This window comes from Zonotrichia albicollis, chromosome 3 (genome assembly GCF_047830755.1).
Source record: "Zonotrichia albicollis isolate bZonAlb1 chromosome 3, bZonAlb1.hap1, whole genome shotgun sequence".
Taxonomy (NCBI): domain Eukaryota; kingdom Metazoa; phylum Chordata; class Aves; order Passeriformes; family Passerellidae; genus Zonotrichia; species Zonotrichia albicollis.
Window position 1 is genome coordinate 8,351,270 of NC_133821.1, and position 18,746 is coordinate 8,370,015.

At 44.1% G+C, this 18,746-nt stretch overlaps 1 long non-coding RNA gene across 1 annotated transcript in view; it reads right to left on the reverse strand.

The window, feature by feature from the left end:
- LOC113459243 (uncharacterized) overlaps positions 1-5,076 on the reverse strand; it is a 47,115-nt gene extending 42,039 nt beyond the window's left edge. The window contains exon 1 of the long non-coding RNA XR_012579348.1: positions 4,723-5,076. This is a non-coding gene — a long non-coding RNA (uncharacterized LOC113459243). The remainder of the gene's footprint in view (positions 1-4,722) is intronic.
- Positions 5,077-18,746: the final 13,670 nt, after the last annotated feature.

Sequence of the window (18,746 nt, forward strand, 5' to 3'; positions counted from 1 at the left end):
TTCATAAATTTTTTTTTTGTACTTCAACTTCGTCTGCAAAATTTAAGTTTTGGAATTTGTTTAAAATTTTCTATTGCTCAAGGCCTACATTTCTAGGGAAGAGAATGCAAAAAAAATTACATGATTAAATATGGCAAGAGAATGGAGAGTAGCTTAATGATGCCACTTAGAAGTTCAAAAAAAGGAACACAGGCATTAGAGGAAAACGTAGGGCTATACTGCAGTTTCTAAAATGGAACTTCTAATGACATTTTATTATTTCCTAGGAGAAGGGCAATCTGTCTGCTCAGGGCAGGAACCAGCCCTTCTTTCCTTCTGCCATCCCTAGAAGTGGGCCTGATGCTCAGTAGATACAACAAGGTTGAGCCCCCCCCCAGGCAATGGAGATCCAGGTGATGGATTGTCCCAGTCCCTGCTAAAGTGGGGCAGTGGGTGGGGGCTGCTGCTCAGCGGGGCCCAGTGGCACCAACACCTCTGTGCACCCCTGCTCTGTCCATTTGAGGGCCTTTTGCAATAAACATGCCATAAAACTGTTTTACAAGCCAGGTCTCACTCTGCTCTCCAGCTTTTTCTCGTTAAGGACATTGCTGCTTCAAGGAAGTTCAAGCTGCAGCACATTTCACATCCCTGAAATGCATTCCCTGACGTGTTTGGAAATTATTTTACAGCAACTGGGAGAGGAGACCAGGTCTGCGGGGGAGCAGGGAGCTGAGTGCTTCAGAGAGAAAGTAGACCTCGCTGAAGTTTGTGCGAGCCCCAAATTACATACCTAGCCCCACCAAGGAAACAAATGAATTCATTTGCTTCCCAATGGCTTATTTATACAACCCTTTAATTATAGCCAACTGTATCACCAGTGTTATACCATGGGAAAGTGTAAAACTGTTAAGCAACCTGCCACTCCGCCCTCCCCAGAGCGACAGCACAATCCTTAAGCAACAGCTACATGCTGGGACATCACCTTCTCTTTTGTCTTTCAGAGGTACAGTTCAATAATGTGGCTATGAAAATGTGACCTCAAACCCAACTCCTTTTCTGGGCTTTTGTGTGCTCCTAAACTCTACCTCTCTTCTGGGTCGAAAAAATGGGACAGCTTTGACCTGCTTGCAGCACAAAAAGGGATATTGTTCAAAAATTTGCTATTTTCCCACTCTGCCCCTGAGTCATGATCAGCCCCGAGTCCTGTTAACTGCAGTGCTGCCCAGCCTGTGCTGGCTCCTCAAATGTGGCGAGTTTAGGTGGCTCTGCTGACTTCAATTAAAGCATTCTAATTGTTCCTAGTTCCACAGGCACCAGCTGAGCCCCTGCTTTGGCCCTACAAAGGGCCAGTGTGTTACAGCAGCTCTCTGCAGCTCTCAGGGCCCCATGAACGCCACCCATGAGGAGCCATTACAGCTGCCCACGGTGCCAAACAGCATCCTAGCAGGCACAGGGACGATTTTGAGAAAACACAGAATTTACTGAAACGGAAGTATTCCAAGCTGCTGTTTCACTCCACATTCAGTCCGCTTCAGAGGACAAGACAAAAATATTTCACAGCTGTCTGTGGATGGGGACAGTGCTCTCCCTTCCACTATGGGGCTGCAAGAAGGGCTGTGTTATAAAGGATGGGAATCCTTCCAAATGTTTTTATGTCTGTTATAAAGGATGGAAATCCTTCCTGATGTTTTTATGTGTGAATTGTCTTTCAGTACTTGCATTAGCGGACTCTTTCAGGTACCATGATCTTCTCAGGGAAGGGGTAAGCCTTGGTGGCTTAGCAGCACTGTAATATGAACAGCTTTATTTAGGGACAAAGATAACTCACCTTAATGCTAGATTTACCTACAGATATGCATATGAATGTCCTATGTATGAGCAAATCAGAACAGATTAGCAGGGAGGCTCTGGAACCTCCATCAGTCAGACTATATCCATCAAGCTGGTTATCCTAAAGATAGGCGTCATTCCCACCATGTGTCCAAAGGTTCAGTGCAAGGGCTGTAGGGCTGTGCCAGGTGTCTTGGGAAGGCCTTTTTTGATTAGGAGAGTCTTTCCAGGCTCTATACTCAAGAATACCTCAAGGATACTCTGTTCGAAGTTCAAAAAGAGCTAAACAGAAAGCACAAATTACCCACAAGAAAAAGGATTATTTAGCAAGTTAATTGAGGCTTTCTTTGTATTTCTATTTAATTTAAAGATGGCATGAAGTGAGTTTTAGCACACCACTCCTCCAGAGAGAGATGAATCAATGCTCTAATTCTCTCTTCTCCACCCTTTGAGGCAGCATTTCACAGGCCATGTCTGTGATGCCTGAGGATGGCCTTTAGACTGAGTTTGGTCTTAAAAACAGATCAAAAGAAAATTTGCCATGTCCTTCAAAAGGCAGGCCCTCTCCTCCCCTTTCTCACAGAGCTGTAACAATGAAACCAGGTTTAGAGTGAGGAACATCCTCTTTAATTCTGTATAAATGCTTTGGCTCACAATCTCTGCTTTCCAGATGGGAAGAGCAGGTTAACCAGTTTGAGGGAGCTTAATTATTTCAATCTCAGTTCTGAGCTAAGAGTGGGGAAAAATGAGGATTTCAAGAAAAAGTAGAGGTTTTATATTACGCAGAAACTAAAATACTGAGCCCCAGGCTAGCTGCTAATATACCAGAGGCATTTTATCTCATGGTTTTATTATGACTGAAGAGAGATAGAAGATTACTTTAAAACCTCAGCTATGGCTGCAATAAATAAATAAATACATTCCCAGCCCTCATGGTGGTAGAATAATGCCATCAAGTGTGAGCAGGGTGTATCCACCCCAGAAGTCTAAAACCAAGAAAAAGTAACAAGACAGCAATATTCTTGACCCGTACGCTGTAGTTCTGTGATTTGTCATCCAGCCCTAATTCAGGCTCGAGACAATGAGATCCACACGGACCCATACACCTCTTACTGACATTTCAGATGCTGTCCTTACTCTGAACACAGTAACTGTGTTGAGATGTAGAAGATAAGATTGGTCTGGAGGAAGCACAAACTGGTTGAAATCCAAAACCCAAATTCCTGCATCTTTACAAAAGTTTAGAATATATATGTTTATATATTTTTCTCACAAAATATCCTTTCCTGATTTTGGCTGGAGATAGGACAGTAGCTTGACAAAGACTACTTCCAAGTTGTGTTTAGCTCAGCAAAAGCCAAGACTTAAAAGAAATCTCTAGGGAAAACAGCCTTTCCTCCTTTCACTGGTTGGTTGTCAATCTTCTCTGGGGTTCCCTGATGATTCTTCATGACTTAGCAACATAAAATCTTCCACTGTACTTCAAAGCCTTATTTTAAAACAAATGTTCTCATTGAGAAATGCAGGATCAGAAAGCTGGGGCTCTCCAAGCCTCCCAGGGTTGTCTGGGCTCAGCTGGCTGGAGCTCTGTGAGCTGGTCTCTAATAGGAACATCCTACTGGAGAGCCCTGGGCTGCATTAGCATTTATTTATTTCTGCACTGCAACCTGGTTGCCTCATTGCATCTTGCAATAGCCAGAACTGACAACTGGCAGGCAGATGGGGCTTCTAATAACCTGCTCTGCTTTTGGGAAATGTAAGGAAAAATGTCAGGTAGACACAAAAAAAAAAAAAAAAAAAAAATCTATCAGAAGAGCAGGAGAGACATTATCACCTGGGAAACAAGGACATGGTCTGGAACTGATTTCCGTTCTCCCTAATGTTTCTCAGCAGAACAAAACATCTGTGAGCTGCATTGCTGTAGACAGCTGGTTCTGGAGAAAGGCTGGAATTCACCCCACCAAGACATAACTTTCTCCAGCAGGAATAATACCACCACAAAACATATCAAACCAGAATGGGTCTTACAACTGTTTGCAGCTCAGGAAATGAAAGTGCTGCACTGCTATTTGTAACCAATATAATTTTATCTCCACTCTGTGCCCCCTTTCTGGTAATGCAGCATAGTCATGTTGCTGACAGTGTGTGCAAATGGGGATTTATGGTCCTCTGTGCTATGGCTAATGAAGTTAACAGGGGAAAAAAAGAAAACCAAAACCAAATTCTGTATTATAATTATTTGGGTTATGTAGCCGCACAAATGATGCATGAGGAAAAAAAAAAAACCTAAACTTCTTTAACAAGAAAAAATATGGAATCATATTGACTGAAAAGTATACAGTTAAATTCTGCAAGAAGAATATTTTCAGTGGAGGAAAGACAAAATTAAATCCCTGTGGGCAAAATTTACCAATAAATAGATTTTCTTTTTTTTAATTTACAGAGAAAACTTTGGTGTTTTCAGTTACCTTATGAAAAATAAAAAAATAGTAATTTTTTACTATTAGTAATTTTTTTACTATTTTACTAAGGAGCACAGGCTCTTTCCTTCGAACAACCATCTTCAGCTGAGAGGGCCATTCTCTGATCATAGCAGCTGCCAACAAACGCTTTTGGGCAGCCTAGGGCACTTTGGCACCACGGGTGTAGATGAGGCACCACTGGCAGCTCCTATTCCCTGTGTGGGTTCTCCCTGCAGCCCAGACTCCAAAGGGAGAGTCCATCAGGAGCTCCCTGGAAGCCGGTGGGATGGGTACTTACATCTGCCGAGGCTGCCCTCGGTGCAGCACTTGCTAAAGCGCTGAAGTTTGTTTTTGCCCCTGAATCCTCACTGACCCCGCAGCAGAAGCGCTCAGGCTAACAGCTGCTCCCAGCAGCCGCGGACCGGGCCTGATTTCAGGCTCCCTGAGTTACCTTTCGGCGTGTTCCTGCAAGCGGGCTGGGAGCGTGCCAGGGCGGGGCGAGCGGAACAGCATTCCTGGGCTCTTAGTAGTGTTGACCATTGTCCTGATGTGAATGCATCAAAACCTTCAAAGGCAGAAAGGTGACTCCCTGTCATGTGCAGCGCTCCTTGGAGTCCTTTCAAGGCACAGAGGATCAGCATAGTCTGTCCCTGCACTCAGGACACGCCGCTGTCTCCCGTGAACGGGCGAAGGAGATTATTGTGGTGAATAGTAACAGTAGATGAGGTGCTATCTTCCCCTTTAAATTGAGCCATTCAATTTGTCATGAATGGCTGAGTATTCCTTGCTGGCATCTGGGACTTGGATTTCAGCGCTGGGAATAGAGTGAATAGGATCAATGATGAAGCTGAAGTACAAAAAGAAGGAGCAAAAAAGGGCAAAGGACTAAAACCGATAGAGACAAGCAATTACAAGGTGTATTAATGTACACTGGGCTAGGCTGGAAAGAGGGAAGAACTTATTGTTATTCTGGGGGATTTTTTTCCACAGAAGATAAAGGGCTTGGGAAGTGAATATTTGTTATTTGGGCAAAGCCGTGGCTGCAAAGAATAAAGAGACCTTTTAGAACATGGCAGCTGCCTCTGAGCACGGAGCGTGGTACCTGATACTCCAGTCTCCCTCCTAGGGCTTCTGGGCCAGCTTTTGAGAGCTGCAAGGAAGGCATTCAGAGGGGAGACAATGACAAATGTCAAGAGGAGAGAGGAAACCTGGACTTTAAAAGACTATTGAGTGACAGGTGGTTAGATCAAAGGCAGACATTTACCAGGTATTTATAATTGCAATGCTAATCAGGTTAATCATAGAAAGCAGAGACCAAGGGTGGATGCCCAGTCAGTCTTAAAGCACACACAAATATATATTTAACACATACAAATACATAAAACCCACACATATGTATGTATTGTACTTCAAAAGCTATTCAGTCAGTCCTTGCCACACATTCTCATTTTTTTTGCTGGGATTTAAAGGAAAAGGAGCTCTCTGCAGGCAGAGCATCTGAATGTCTTTTTGCTGCTAGAGCCAGTGAGACGTTTTGGAGAGAACACACAAGATGGGGCTCATGTACAAATCACTGGAAAAACCAGTCAGAATTTCTTTCTTTATAAAAAGGAAACAAATCCCCCAAAATCTGCACAGCAAGACTGTCTGTGTTTTCATGGCTCTTAACACAGAGAAAGGAGAATCCTTACTAAAGGATTTTTGAACACAATTTCTTATCTTGCTGATTTGGAGGGCTGGATTTTCCAGGACCTCAGTACCAGTTACACAACCAAATGAGCATCAGCTTTTCTAAAGGCTGCACAATTTTGCAAACATGGGCTCAACTCTGAGCATTTTGCTTACCAGCCCTTTTCAATCTTATCTCTCTCACAGACATGCTCTCTCTTGTTATCATTCTTCCACCCATTCCTTCCCTATGCCACACACAGATTTCAAAAAACAAAACAAAACCATTTCCTATGGGAGTCTCTCTGCACTCATTTTAAGCAAAGCCGTTTTTGTTCGCCCTCTGTGGTGTGCAGCAGTCCCATCTGTGTGCTGCAGCAGGAATTAACTGTGTCTAAAATAATTCCTAATACCACAGCTATGTCTGATTTCACCAGCAAAACCAGCCCAGTGTCCTGCACTCCCAGATCTAGAAAAAGAAATGTTACATACAACAAACTACCACCCACAAACTATTAATGAGAGAGCATAGCAACACTGACTAATTGTGTACACATCCAAATCTCTTCTCCCAAAGACTGCCAGTGACAGAAGTTTTTGTCCATAAATCAATAACAGAAGCACTAAATCTTACTACATGTCTGGACTAATTCCTGAAATTATAGGGTCTCTGTCAAGAGTTTTAGGAACATGTACTACAAATAAAGGCAACTTTTGAAAATTATGTTAATTATCTGGGAGGCATCAGGTCTATAAGAAAAGATGTTTCTGGTCATGGGCTTTATTATAAACTCCCTAGCCAGCCAGCATCAGAAAGCAGTTTTCTCCACATATAGCCACTATGTTCGTACTTTAATAACATGAATTTTGCTTCTTTTATGCTAGGTGCTGTAGAGACATTAAACACCCACCTGGTGGGCAGAGGACGCTCGTGCTGGCAGTGGATTTGTTGCACGCCCCCAGGCAAGAGCTGGGATTAGATGCGGGGCTGTGGCTCCCCAAGCTCCATGGTGCCCATGGGGCTGGAGATGCTGGAAGGGCAGCCCAGCAGAGAGCAGGGGAAGGACAGCAGGGCGGGGTTAGGTCAGAGCCCGAGGGCTGCCCCAGAGGCGGCGTGGGCAGCAGCGCCTGCGCCGGCACAGATGGTGTGGGCAAGCCCAAACAGCCTCTGCAGAAATGCTCCTGCGATACTTCCTTTGGCAGAACTGGAAAGAAGGGGAATGATGAGGGAAGGGCAGAGAAAGACACACACCTGCACGCAAACCAAAACGAATTTCTGGTGTTTACAGTGAAATCACAGCAAAGGCCTGCTGGGCTCCCTTATTACCTCGAGCCAAGGACAAGTGAAGGTACCATCTCCCATCTATCATTTTCATGCACCATTTTTCACAGGGGGTTCATCAAGAACACAGATCAGATAATGCACATACCAAAACCTGAGTATAAGGGTCTGTTTCCAAATCTTTTTCAAATTAATGCAGCTGTGCTTCCACATGTCTCTGCTAAGTAAAGGCCTGTGTCATCATTACATTGCAAATGAAACAGGACTTTAAAAGGTTAAAAAAGGGCCAAAAACCATAATATGCCAGTTTTTTATCTGGAGCAAGATTAGGTTGACATTCAGAGATTCAGGTCCGAGATAAAAGTTTGGGTCTGTGAGCATAAGCATCCCAACAACTGAGCCAATATTCAGCATCAACAGCTGAAAGATTGTAAATTCATTTGGAGCCAGTCTGGCCCTGCAAGGGTTCTGCCATTTTGGACAGCATCCAAAAAGCAAGCAAAAAGAGGCCCCTGGATGATGATGATGATTATTATCATCATCATCATCATCCCACTGTAGGTTCTAAACAAGTTCAAATCTGGGCAGATGTGCTGATACAAAGCCATCTTATATTTTGGGAGTAGGGAAGATATGAAACTCCAGTTTGGCCCTGTCACTACTTTAGTGCTATCTTCTAAAAATGATTTAAGAATTACAGCAAACTCTTACCTTCTGTTCAGCTGTGCTCTGTGCACTCTGCAGAGCCGTGCAGCTAAAATGCATGAGTGCCAACCAGACAGAGCCCTGCAGCTCAAAGGCATCAGTGCCTACCAGACTGACACCCCTGATCCAACTTGCTCAGAGGTGCCACTGCGGCTCACTGTCAGAGGGTCAGTGGCACTTGGCTGAAAAACCCTGCAGCTCCCAGGGAACCTTTCCCCAAATCTCGATTTCTGTGTCACCACATCCAAGAAAGGCAATTTAAACACAGTGCAGGTGTGGTAATACCTGCCAAGCTCTTGACTGCAGTGCCAGGCATTGCCAGTGCCCATCTGCTCTGACAGACACAAAACTTTAAAATTCATGAGATCTTAGCATGACTGAACAGTCTCTTAAAAGCTTTTGACTAAACAGAAGATCCAGATAGCGAGGAAAGAGGAAATTCCTTAATTCTGAGGTATTTCAAGTCTGGAAGAAACTTCTGGTTTGCTTTAAGGTCAAGACTGTCCCATTCTATAAGCCAAACAAATTCCCAACCCTGTGTGTTACAAAGAGGGGATATTTCACTCAGCCTTGGCTTATCTTGCTCTGCCTTCCTCATAACCATCATCAGCACCACTACAGCTGAATGTTGTTTCAGCAGGAGCTGTGGGAGACAAGTGTAAGTGCTGGAATGATCAGGAATAGAGGGAGTGGGAAAGGGAGGAAAAGAAGGAGGAGGAGGGGGATACACACGTGGGTAGTGGGAGTCTGGAGAGCAAGAAGTGGAAATTCGGGTGAGCTGTAGCTGTGAGAGAGGCTGGAAACCCAGCTGGAGGGATGCCATCTGCTCGAGGGCACCAAACCCTGGAGAATTCTGTTCTCTGAACCAGTGGCAAACACCAACTGTCTGATTTAATTAGCTTTTCTGTCATTAGCATGCATCAGCAAGGAACAAGGAACACACACTCCATCATGTGATAGATTCCTGTTGTGTCCATGCTATGCACAAACATAAAGCTGTTGACTCCCTGAGAGGTGGGACACAGAAGTCCCACCATACCCACAAGGGCTTTGAAAAGTGGGAAAGAGAAAACCTATTTTTTATTTGCTTCTTGCTTTTTATTTATTTGCTTTTCATTCTTTCCCAGGCACTTTCTTCCTTCTAGGTCAGCCAGTTTAAATTGGAGCCTGTAGCAAGAGATCCATTTCTCACCAAACAAACTTCTCTACAGGAAAGCTCATGTCTTTAAATATATTTTTGAGCAAATTTTCCCTGTCCTCCCCCATCTGAATTTGGTTGTTTTATTTGTCAGCTGACAATATAGACAAAATTGTGTCTCTCTCCTAGACGGGAAAGTCAGTAAAAGAGCTTCTCAGGAGGGGCTGGAGCAGCTTGGGAATATGTCTACCTTGGCAGCAAAGTTCCAGTTCCTCTACTTTCTGAGGCTTAATAAATTCCTGCTCTCTTCAGTAATAATAAAATCAAATCAGTCTCCTGGGGGAGAATCCACTCCAGCAGACTGTACTATTTCAGTCATTCTGAGCTTTCATTGGTGGGAGGTATTAAAAAAATGGGATGATAAACTCTTCCCAAAAAAAGATAAAAATAAACCCATCCTAAAAATGGGCTTCCATCCTTCTCCCCAGTCCTTGTATGGAGTTTGTGTAGTGGATGATTAGGGAGTGGATGGAAGCTGTGCTCAGCTAAGAGCCCCGAGTGTCCTCAAGGCTGCCCAAGTACCAAAGGTAGAGGTTTGAAGTGAATACAGTATTCCAGGATTAGAGAAGGTGCTCATTGGATTTATACCCTCTATGCATCCTTCATGGTACTTTTTAAACACCTTGTGGTTCCAGTGCCACATCTATTTTGCACACATTGCTGTAGGAAACCCAAGATCATTTCTCTGCTCTTCCACATCCCACTGCCCAGGTGAGTTTGGAAGGAAATGGAAGGTGGGTGTTACACTCTGCACAGACCAAGGATGATTTTGTGTCTAAAATCCCACATTGTTCCCAACTTGCACAAGTGAAAAACCTCCAACAGTTGGAAAAAATCCATAGGTTTTTCATCACAGAAACCCTGACATTTCACAAAGGTCTCTACATTTACAGTGTTGTCAAAGCATTTTATGGAATTGGCAATTATTGTTATTGGGCAAGAAACTGATTCTCTTCATTCACTGACAAACTATGATGAGTTAATCTGAAATACAAACACAGTGTAACTATTTTGAGACAATTAAAAAAAAAGAAAAAAGGCAGGAAAAAAGTTCAGTTCATACCAAATGAAATGTTGCAGTCAACCTGACATGGAATATTGCATTTTAGGGACAGCATTTCACAAAGACATTTCAAAATCCAGTTGAAAGAACTGTGTGAAATTTTCCTGGAAAATAAATGTTACTTATGTATATATTAGTAAGGCTTAGGTAAATATATCAGTAGCTCCTGGTATTTAAATGGGAAAACATGCAGAAAGGGCACGTTACCTTTTCATGAGCGGAGGGCATGGGCAATGCACCTCCTGTTCAGCTGCAGCATCTTGTACAACCCCACTCCCACCAGGCACAGGAGACATCCAGGACATTAAAAATGCACCTAAACATGAACCTAAACTGCAAAACTGGAAGTATTGCCTCAGATACTAAGAGGAGGACTATGAAGTTTGCAAACCAGACAATTTCCCTTCTCCTGAATTCCAGAGTATGAATTTCTGTGAATCAAAATTTGAATTCCACAGTCAAAGGTCAAAAGAAGTGGAGGATATTGAATAGCACTACTTAATGTCATTTTGGCCATTAAACTTCCTAAATATTGCATATTTGTGTATGAACAACTGGTATGTTTAAAAATAATGGAATATATGCTGAGGAATGCAGCTGCCTTAGTAGGTGAAGTCAATACTGTATGTCAGCAATGAAAGACTGAAGCTTATGCTCTTAACAATTGCTTCCAATCCAGACAAAATCCTAAAATAATAAAGGAAGCACAGATCTCCACCATAAACACACTTATTATTTCCACATGGTGTTTGTGTGTGCTTGTACAGTATAGGCAACTGAGCTGGCCTTCGTGAATTGGAAATGCTTTGCATTCCATAGACACAATGATTGCTCACATCAGAGGCCTCAAGGTTTGTTTTCTGACACACTGGAGAGTCCAGGTGCCTTAAGGAATTCCGAGTGATCTGTGTAGCAGTCCCCCCTTGGAGCAGGGTGACTGGTGCAGGATGTTTGTGCCAGTGTCCCCAGCCAAAGCCCAGGGCAGGCTGTGGGGCCAGGCCCCCGCAGGAGCACAGGGACATCCCTGCTCCCACCCACGGCCACCACACCTCCAGGAGGGCTCTGGGAACACTGGCTCAGCTGAGAGCTGCAGCTGACCAGAACACAGGGCAACCAGTGCTGGTTACTGATCCATGGCATCCAAGAAGGCTGCTGAAGCCCAGGAGTTGACTTTTAATGCCCAATGAAATAACTCATATCCCAGTTTTAGCCATAGGTGCAAGGTAATGATGGGGAGTATATGCACCTGAAGGGACAAGGACTAGTGAGGCTGTAAAATACAAGTATTGAGGTGCTGACTTAATGCTGCATGATCTGATTTCATTACCAGGAGCTGGAGTGCTTGGACATTGCTGCTATAAAGGGGTGTTTGTATAAGAGAGCAAGCCATGTTTCCAAATTTCTGCATTTTCCTGCATTATTCTCTCCTGTACTAATGGTATGAAGTTCAGAATAAAGTTAAGATTCACACTTATCCCAATTGTATGGCAGATGCACACTCCACCTCTATTTTTATGCTTTGCCACACACGCCTTGATTCTGTTGGTGTGAAATACAGTGCAGTGCCGGGGGGGGGGGGGGGACGGGGGGCAAAGAGAGGACAGAACAGAACCTGGATTTCCAAAGAACAGAGAGGTTGTGGCTGCCACCTGACATAAGTACTTGCAGCTGACAGCAGCTCAGACATGAGGATCAGCACTGACAGGGCGGCTCGGCAGCTCCGCATCACTTGGTAGGGCTGCAGTGCTCAGATGATCACCCAATTAGTGCCCCAGTGACAATGGGTGCAAATCCCACAGCCCCTGGCCAGAAGCCTCAGGCAGAGGACAATTAATGTGCCTGCTCAGTTCCAGCACAAAAGAAATATGAACTATTTCTGACCCCTTCTCTGCCGTACTCCTGACCCGTGAACAGCCAGACAGCTTCTGCTGATAACAGTTTATTTGTCACTAAGCAGAGACTCTGCTCCTGGGCAGCTCGGTGCTATACACCGTGCTAGGTACGAATAAAAATGACAGAACTGAGTCCCTGCCTCAGGATGTGCTCTGGTGCCAATCTGGGAATGATTACCTGACACTTTAAAACTCATCACCATCGTGCAGGGCATTTTTTTCCTCTGAAAGGTGGCTTTCCTGGGACAGCATGTGAAGAGCTGAGGGGCCAAAGCACTAGGCAAGGATTTATCACTCTCTGTGGGATTTTCATCAGTGGGTAACAGCAGCATCATGCATTTCCAGAGGAGTAAACCTGACACAGAGCCTGGGTTCACACACACCACCAGGGACCTGCAGAGCCCCGTGAGGTACCTGAGCCATCTCTAATGGTGGAGAAGCAGAACGGGGGAGGCGCTGCTTTCCCTTTTCCCCTACTCACACTTAAATATTAGATGGAAAAGGATGACTAAATCCTTCTCAAAACAAGAACTAGTAACAGTGCTGAAATAATCACCTGGGCCAGAACTGAGACATTCAGAGACCTACAGAAACTCTCTGCCATCTTTACTGCACCCATGAAGCATAACTCCAGCTTGCCAAAACCCTTATTGAAATTCCTTTCTTTGCAATATTCCCAAAATATCAGCATGTTCATACTTATTTTAAGCAAGCACAGAAACCCGATTCCAGCAGTAAAACTGTAGAGTTTGTGAGTGTGGGTCAGAGTTAAGTTTGTTCTCACAAAGAAGCAGATTCTCACATGAAATTATGGAGCACAAAAGTGGACAAAGAAGGCAGAAAACACAGACCAGCTGAAGTCATTAAGAAGGGTCAAGTCAGTGCTCTGGACTCTGGGAGCTCTCCTCATCAGTGAGGGCTCCACAGCCTGAACTACACCATGGATGATTTTATGATTATAGTGATAAAGTAGCAGGACCCTCAGCCAGTTTAAAGCTTCCCTCCCTCAAGCTTTACATTCATGAAAGGGCTGAAATGCTGCACTGGAACACATCGTGGCTGCTTTACAAGCCTACCACCAAAAAGGCTTGGCAGAGTCAGGGTCCACTCACTGCCACTGCCCCGTGGAGCTGCTGAGCTCCAGGGGCTCCTGGACCCCTCAGCTGGATAACTCAGCCCTGCTGCTCGCTGTGCCTGCCAGGCTCCCAAAGGCTCCCCTGTCCTGCAGGCACGACAGGAGCACCGTTCCCTTCTGAAATCCAGGGCAACAACTTCCAGCGAGGAGATTCTCATCCAAATAGCTGTACTGAGGCCTGCATTCCCAGGTTACTATTTTGATAGAATTATGGCAAAGGTCATGTCTCGTACACAGGGTCTCACTCTTTCCACACCAGCAGCAGCAGCACTTGAAATTTGGTCCAGTGGTTAAAAGTGATAACATCTTTGTGGTCCGGGGTGGAGAAAAGTCACTTACTGTGTGTGTATGCACATCTATTTCTATGTGAATGCTGAAGTTCCCATTGAATTTCCTGAATGAAAAGAATGCCAAAGACTCAGGAAACACTACCTTTTTTGTGTGTAAGAAATATCCCATAAATTGAAAAGTGTAGATGAGATTTTGGAGGCAAAAAACCCAGATTTTTTTTTTTCCTCCAACAGTTAATCAGCATCAGAAGGAAATAGTGCTTTGAAAAAATGAGAAGGGAGAAAGGTGAGTTTGGATTGAAGAGTTTGTGGATGTAACTCTGGACACATGCCTCCACCCCAGATCCTCTGAGGCGTCTGTGGGAGATGAATACGCAGTGCTGACTGCCTGCCTCCTGTCTTAATCTGATAGAGCAGAGTGCCCACACAGTGCTGACTGGAGGCTGTTATTCAGTTCATCCAGCTCACACCTGATTCTCAGCTAGGTTTAACACAGTGAGCTATGGTTTTATTGCCCTCCCCTATCTCCTCCTCCCTCCAGCTTGAAAAGCTGCTCCTCAATCAATGGCTGATGTCAGCGTGGGAGTAATAACCTTCACTAAGGGCAGCAAGGAGGGACATCTGGGCAGGCCAGGGGAAGGGGCAAGGAGTAAATCCATCAGGATGTGCAGATTACACTGCTATCAGAAGAGTGCTTCAGGACAGCTTTTTAGTGTGGAAACATCCAAAATGCCCCTGCCCTCGGCTCAGAGTTTTCATCTGAAGGACATAGAAAAGCCAAGAGAACTGGGAGTGACAGCAAAGCAGGGGTAGGTGGTGTGTTTATAAATGCAGAAAAAACCAAATCCAAAGTGTATTGTACATGTTCAGAAAGGAGAAAATCCAGTGTCACGCACAAGGAGTGTGACCTTAGGGTAAGGTGGCACCAAGTCCTGTGGTCAGTTCTGCCTTCAGGACAAACCAACGAAATTATGGTTCTTTGCTTCCCCTCCCTCCAACACACTGATAACAGCAAACTTTTTTTTTTTAAATTTTTCCTCCCTATTATTTCTCTTCCTTGAAGTGTGTCAAGTTTTTAGAGGACAAGGACCACTTGTATGTTACTATCTGCAGCTTTTAGGGCCAGCTGTAAAGGAATTAATAACTGGTAGAGGAAGGGTATTGAAGGGTACATCCTCCGAGTACTCATGTCCACAGAGAATCCCAGCAGATTCTCATCTCTATGTTTCTCAGCAATGAGGATAGAGACTACTTCTTTCAAAAATCTGCCTTTCTTTTGCAATTTCTAAAAAAACTAAATCCCCAAAGAATTCATGACATTGATATGAACAGGCACTTAAACCTTCCTTGAACTGGGAAGTTGGTTTCATGTCAGGAACAAGTGTGAGTTTTACTTGGGGCTCTGTTCAGCTTTCTGTGGTGGAGGCTTAACGCCAAAAAGCTTTTCACATGGAAGGTGCTATAATTCCAGCCACTGGACAAACCCATCACTTTTATTTGCTAAATTACTTCTGAAGGAAAATTCCATTTTCATGGAGAAACTTAAGCATTTCCACAGCAAAGATGACATTTCTTGGCAAAAAATATTTTTCCCTTACCATGCTTGCTGTTCATCTAAAAGCAGAAAAAGAAATTGATTTCTTTGCAAGAACAGGGAAAGAAATAAAGAGGATAGAAGCTTGCTTTTGTTTTTAGTTAACTGAAATAAAAAATTAAAATTATTTTGCATGGTTCTAGATTAGAAAGCAACTTTTTATGATCCAGAAAATACTCAGCTTTTGGTTACTACAAATTAAGCTTTTCACCCACCCAAAAACCTGAGTATTGCCTTGGTTAAATACCTATGCCTTTGGGCACTTGGATCCCTTCTCCGACGTGTCAGAAATCGGTTATCTGGTTATCCTCCAATTTACTAAACCCCATGTCTCAGATTCTGAAAATGTTTGTGAGGTGCTGTAATGCAATTTGCCCAGCTCAGCCCAGGCCCCTTGGCACCCGTGTGAGTGCGTGTGCTGAATCCCATGTGATTCATGTCCAGTGTACCGTGCCGGGCAGAGCGGGCAGCTCGTCTGGGTGACCCTGGGTGACAGACACCAGCCGGGATCACGCTGATCCCAGTGTGCCTTTTGTCACTGGATGCCGGGGCAGCCAAACAGTCAGGGCTGCAGCACCAGATGATCAGCACATACCCACGGGATAGAGACGGCAGGGAGATGCGTGTGCCAGGAACGTGCCTCAGTGCCTTGTGACCGCACACGGGCTCGGACCAGGGGCAAGGCAGGGACTGTGCATCCTGCAAAGCACCCTGCACTGCTCTCAGCACAACAGTCATTCATGTCACACAGAGGGGATGTCAGCTGGGCAAAAAGGCCGGGAACTGGGAATAGCAAAGGAGCTGAGGGGTCTGCTGCCCAGTTTAGGGTGCCATCACACCTTTTATACAAGAGGTGCCAGCAAGGCAGGCGTGGCCCTGGGAGGAGCTCAGGTATCATACAAAGCTAGTGCCTGGTTTTGGAGCTACTCTGAACCTCTCCCTGCAAACATTTCTGGTCAAAGCTCGCTGAGACACAGAGTCAAACTAATGGAGAAAAGTCTCTGAAGACAGGAATGACTCCTAAAGCCAAGAGGTAATGAGAGAAGCAAGAGAGGACCTGTGGGATCAGCTCCTGATTGCTCACGTTTGTACGCAGGGAATTACAAGGGGTTCATAAAAACAGATTAACTTGTTGCTCAGAAATTCTAATAAAGAAAACCTAGAAGCATTAGAAAATCATTCCAGTTGGATGGACATGGAGAGATTATGGGGGAATCATCTTCCCAAAGGATAGGAAGAATTTGCTAAAAGTTATTTTTCCTTGTCCAAATCCAAAACCCAAATTGGACACAAACACTAGCAGACCAGGAATGGAAAACTGAGGTCAATGGGTCACCACTCATCTTTGCACAGATGGAGATATAGAGTTTCATTGTACTTTCCCTGTGTGAGTACAACCCACTGAAGATGGAGAAGCCTTTCTGCAGCTTAAGAAATACTAATAGGCACTTCTAGTAATGACTATTAGAAATAGAGAAATACTTAAAAATATTCTCTTAAATATGTTCACAGCTTATTCTTTTCACTTCTAAACATCTTGTAAAGCTATTGCTAATGTTTCTCTGGCAATTGGAAGGGAGGCCAATGGGAAAAATAGTGCAATATCTCACTTAACATAATTGCCAGTGATTGCTGACACCCTGATTTCTCTGGATTGCAGAACTTTTCTCCCCTAATATTTTAAGTGGGATCATGCTGGAAGCATTCCATGGCTGGTGTGGAGCAGCAATCACAAGAGGACCTTGCTGAAGGCTCTCAGCCAGGTTCCTATCTGCTGCTAATATTCAAACAAATAACAATAAAACAAACAACCCATCACTCAGAAACAAATCTGGGATTGGTTTGCCAAAAATTTCCTTTGTGCAAATTAATTTCAAGTTTCTGTTTTTCTTCCATTTGCCTCATTAGTCATCTTCTGGGTTAATATCTCATTGCTGCCAGTTGCTGCAAGCTTTATAACATGGGAAAGTGTAGCATGATCATTTTTTAATGGATATAAGCTAATAAAAGTGGGTTGGAAAACCTTAAAAGCATTTCCAGCAGGAGATGAAATTCACTCTATTTCAAAACATTCCATGTTAATGAAATTTTGGTCCACAGTATGAATTGCAGGGGATTCTGATAATGTTAAAATATCTTTATTTTCATGCTGTGGCATGGAATATCTCAGGTTAATCTGAATAGAAACCTTAAATGTTATTTAATATACATATAAATACATATGTATGTGTGAAAAGACATAGTAACATTAAAGAACACAGTGTAGCCAACTCTTTGGGGTTCTTAAGTGTGCCCTTTAACTTTCAAAAACAGGAAGAAAACCAAAAATTGAACGTAATTTTTTAAATCAGAGTGCTATGCCACTTATATATTGACCCTTTATCACAAGAGAGAGCTTGAAATCTAGAGCTGAAGGCAACCTCAAATCACTGTGTGTGCCCAAGTAAGTGGACAAACCTTCCAACATCTTACAAGTGACCTTGCCCAGGAGTTGTCCAACCTGTGAACTTTGCACACAGCATTCTGACAGTGCCACCAAGCCTGGCTCTGGGGAAGCACCAACCTCCCCTTACTGCTGAGCTCTCATATAACCTGAGAACGGGCTTGAAATGAGTCTTTATCATGTCCCCACTCTCCTTTTCAGATTAGGGCAAAGAAAAGTATTGGAAAATTACACAGGGTCGTTGTTTCTCTTCAGTCCAGTACAATTTATACAAACTTGATTTTCTACCTTCTCACCAGGGCTCCTCTGTCTGACTCTGTCTGAAATCACACTTAGGACAAGACTGGCTCCAGAGCCTTAATACCATTATAGCTCAGTTTTGCTGGAAAATCCCAGTGCACAGTTGTTCTCCATTTCCCTGCTTATCAGCTGAGCCCCAAACACTTGCATAAAGTGGGCTATTAACTCTGCTCCCATCCGGCCACAGGTGTCTGCATCACCTCTCCAGACTTACACATCTCTTATCTTATCACTGCATCCTTTTGATCAGGCAGCATCTCTGAGCAGATCTAATCTCCCTTTCAGCGTCAATGTTACCTAAGTAATTCCCCCTTCCTGGTGTCCTTCCTGCAGGAGCTGGGAGATGCAGGCAGGCAGGGAAAACTGCATTACAGGCTCAGAAATCCTTTTCTGATGGCTTTTTTTTTTTTTTGGCATGTTTCTCACAAACAACTGGTGTAAAGTAACAGCTGGGAAGGTAAACTCGACACCTCCTAATCTGCTCCTCCCAGGATATGTTAGAAAAAGTGAGATTTCACATCCAGCAACAGCTGTAGTGTAAGAAAGGCCACTGCTTGAGGAAGAAAATCTGTCAGCGCCCTTAGGTGTCACATTCAGGAAGGCACTTAAGTCACTCCTGCTCCTCAGTAACACAAATAACTCCTCTGACTTCAGTGGGACAACTCAAGTGCTCCCAGCAAGGCACACATCATTCCAAACTGGGGCCACATGCAGCACTCTTATCTGTGTGCTCACATGGATCAGCACGGCTCCCGCTCTGCAGGACAGCTGGAACCATCATCCATGGCCAGAGTCTCAGCCCGAGCAAAAAAATGTTTCATTTTTAGTGCTAAAAAGCTGCACTTGGCCTTCAAGTTACTCACGGTGAAATGATAAACAAGCAAAGGTCAAATTTCAGACTGCCA